We start from the raw sequence: 3,626 nt of genomic DNA on the forward strand, positions 1-3,626 counted from the left end.
AGAATAATAACTTGTGGGGGGTCTGCCAAACCCCAGCTGGCCTTTCAAACAAATGGGACATCACAAGCATCTCTTGTTGTAGTGAAAAGATCAATCGCCATCACATTGCACAATTTTTTGTGCCTTATGCACCTGATCACCCTCCATCTTGGGGACAGGGCCAGTCAGGTGTGGGGCCCATGATCTGATGGAGGGCGATTAGGTGCTTAAGGCACAAAAAATGTGCCATGTGATGGCACTTGATCCGGACTCCTTGTTGTGGGGCCGAAGCTGGGTGTACTCTCTAATAGGCAAGGTAAACCCAGGATTTTACCCTAGTACATGGTAAATGAAATGGTTGTTCGGAATCGATTATCCATAAAAATTCAGATTACATATCTAAACTACCTTGTCAGTCCCAACACTGAATTGTAAAGAGCTCAATTCACCTTGTGAGTCCAACACTGGATTGTGAATAAATGGGCTTCGAATTACGTCGCGTATTTTCCGACCAGAAGAGCGCCTCCGATCGATTGCCCGGTACATGTCTCACTTTAGGAAAGTCCACTTGATGTAGGCTAGATAACCAAATGTTGAGGTTTGGTAAGATTATTTAGGATCCAAATAAGAATGCACCATATCAGGCATTGATTTTGATCATGGATAGAGATCCACTCATCTTGCATCCTTCCGATTAAGATGAATCATTTCCGTTTAAATAGAAATCCAAATCATACCGCGCCTGACATTGGTTTAAATCTGGGTTAAGATCCAACCATTTTGCATCATTTCAGCCCAGATCAACAAGATCCATTTGCATCCTTAATACGCTAATCTACACCCATAAAAATAAGAGAAAATGAAGGTATTGGAGATAAATAAACGTTAAGAATACATGTTCTTTTTTTTATATATAAAATAAGAGTAAATCCCAAAACTATGATGCCTTGTGTCTTATTGATATGGAAGATATCTCACAAAGATACGAGTATGACCTGACAGGTGACACTGGTTCGATACTCGATTTCTTAACTTTTTCTAAAAAAGGACACAAGGATAATAAAATTTATTTTTTATTAAATAAAAAACTAATTTTAGTAATTTTTATATAATCAAAATTTATCAAACATTAAAATAATGTTTCTACTTCAAGTTGTGTCAACGTATCTGAGCATGTCCGATTCGTGTCCCCCCCTAGAAATAGACCTAAAGTAGTATGTCATCATAACATGGACAGAAGTCAATTCAAATAGGGCAGACACGCCATCAAACACACCCTCAAGGCCCAACATACCCAAGATTAACATGACCTAATTATTCTAAGGTTTTTTGGCAAATTTTGTTTTTTGGATAATCCAAAGGAAAACCCCCTCCCATCACTGACCGCACCTTGGCTGGCCTCCGGTTAGTAAAACCCTTAAGGTTCCATGCCCACCAGTGAGTACACTCAGCTTCCACCTTGCGGCAAGGGATGCCACCCATAGGTTTCGAACTTGTAATGTCTCGTCAACTTGGTGACATTTACAAATTGCCCCTACAGCGGAGCCTAAGGTTTGGCTAAGCTTTTACCGAACCCTTTAAGTGTAATAATTGATCGGGCTCGGGACCACTCTTTTTTTAATTGAGTTGGTCTAGAGTCGAGCCTGATTATATAGTTAGGCTGCACTGGGCTCATTATGGCCGGTCTGCAAAATGCAGCTCGGTCTAGCCCATCTTGAGCTGGGTGAGGGTTTCAAGAAAAATTGGCACTGAACTTGAATTAAGAGTGAATGGTTGGGCTTGATGTGATTTTTTTTTACAACATAATGAGCTAGCTTCCTGCAGAAAGTACACACTGGTGTACGATTAAAGAGACAATCAAAGCTGCCAAAATAATTTTATTTTATAAAAGCAAATAATGGGAAATGTAAATAATAATAATTACATTGACATATTTATAGCAATTAATAACCAAAACCAACCTTTCTTTTTTTGTCTTTTTTGTTTTTTATGAAAAACCAAAACCAACCTTTGAAACTCAACGCGTCTTATGCCTCACCGACTCTTCTTTTCTGTGGTAGTGAAATAGCTGGACACAAATTTTTTATTTATTTCTTTGTTTTTTTTCCAAATTTATTGGTTATAAATAATGTCTTTTCGGATCCCTCTTCTAGTCTTGGATCGAGGACGCTACCATAACTTAAGTACAACAGGCAGAGCTCTGATCCTCATTAGTTTCTCACAATGTTGTGGGTATTGGCATCGGCCCTTGGCCATTGATTCAGTTGTATCGGCCGATATTGATACTCAACTGAATCGTTCTGTATTGGCCCAAAAATAATAAAAAATTATTCCGTATCAATCATAACGTAACATGTGTTAAAACTATTAAAATAATAAAAAAAAATATTCAAAAAGTTATTTTTTCAGTATTTTTTACAATTTGTTATGCATCATATCAGCCGATTTTCTGCCGGTACCTCGGCCGTATGCACCGGTGAAAACATCGCAAGGTACATCCGTTCATAGGGAGCCTATACCGTCGCAAAATATCGGAGGCCAAAAACCTGCAAAAGAAAAAATAATTGCAATAAAAAACTTTGTTTTTTTCCAGCAAAATATCGGCAATAATGAACAAAGCAATTTTTTTTTATAAAAATACAAATAAAATATATTTATAAATAAAAAACACATGATCTTTTCATGATAAATAGATTCGTTTATAACACGATATTTGTGTATTTACGAAAAAATCACAATGTTTTTATCGAACATTTGCCATCCAAAATTGTCAGGCTATGTCACATCGTATTTTTGTGATTTTTTTTTCATAAATAACACGATATTTGAGTTTTAAAGAAAAAATCAATTTTATTTTTATGGAACATTTGCCATCCAAACTTTAAGGTGATTTCTCGTCGTATTTTTTGTGATTTTTTCTCATAAATATCGCATGTTTTTCCTTGGGGAAGCTAGGAATGCAATTTCTGTGGCCTTCATGAGAAATTCTGGCTTTTCATACCTTGTGTCCAATGACCCACTGAAATTTAATTGCCATAGTGTTAATTGGCTGTAAGAAATGGAGTTACTTAGCAGTAAAGTTAAAATCGAAGCCAGATATCAATCTGGAGATTCCCCGTTGCAAAGAAAAGCCTCATGCACGATACTTTGATAAAATAATTGTGAGAAGAAATCTTTTCTGTCGGTGAATTTTAAAACAAAGAAAGCAAAAAAAAAAAACTGACAAAAATAATGAAAAAGAGAATATGAAAATAAAGTACATATAAGTCGGCAAATACAGGTTGTGACATGTCCATGAGGTCTTAAAAAAACAGAAAACTTTATTGAGACTCGTTTTTAATTGAACTTAACTTTCTATTAACTTCTTGCAGTAAATGCAATCCACAGCTATATTTATTACTTCCAAGTAAATTATACTGAGACAGAAAGCAAGAAAGACAACTCGAAATGCCAACTTCATGCCTTTTGAGATAAAGGCTTAATAATGATGGTGATATATGAAGTTTGACAACATATATATACACCTTCTCTATTCAATCTCTACCACAAATGTCACTATGGAATCATGAGAATGGGCCAATAAACATCTTGGACTGTGAAGTGGGAGGAGCAGCTAGTGCATGTCATGTTGTGTTGGGTGGTTGCAA

The sequence above is a fragment of the Nuphar pumila genome, chromosome 8, assembly GCF_984573655.1.
Source record: "Nuphar pumila chromosome 8, dmNupPumi1.hap1.1, whole genome shotgun sequence".
NCBI lineage: Eukaryota > Viridiplantae > Streptophyta > Magnoliopsida > Nymphaeales > Nymphaeaceae > Nuphar > Nuphar pumila.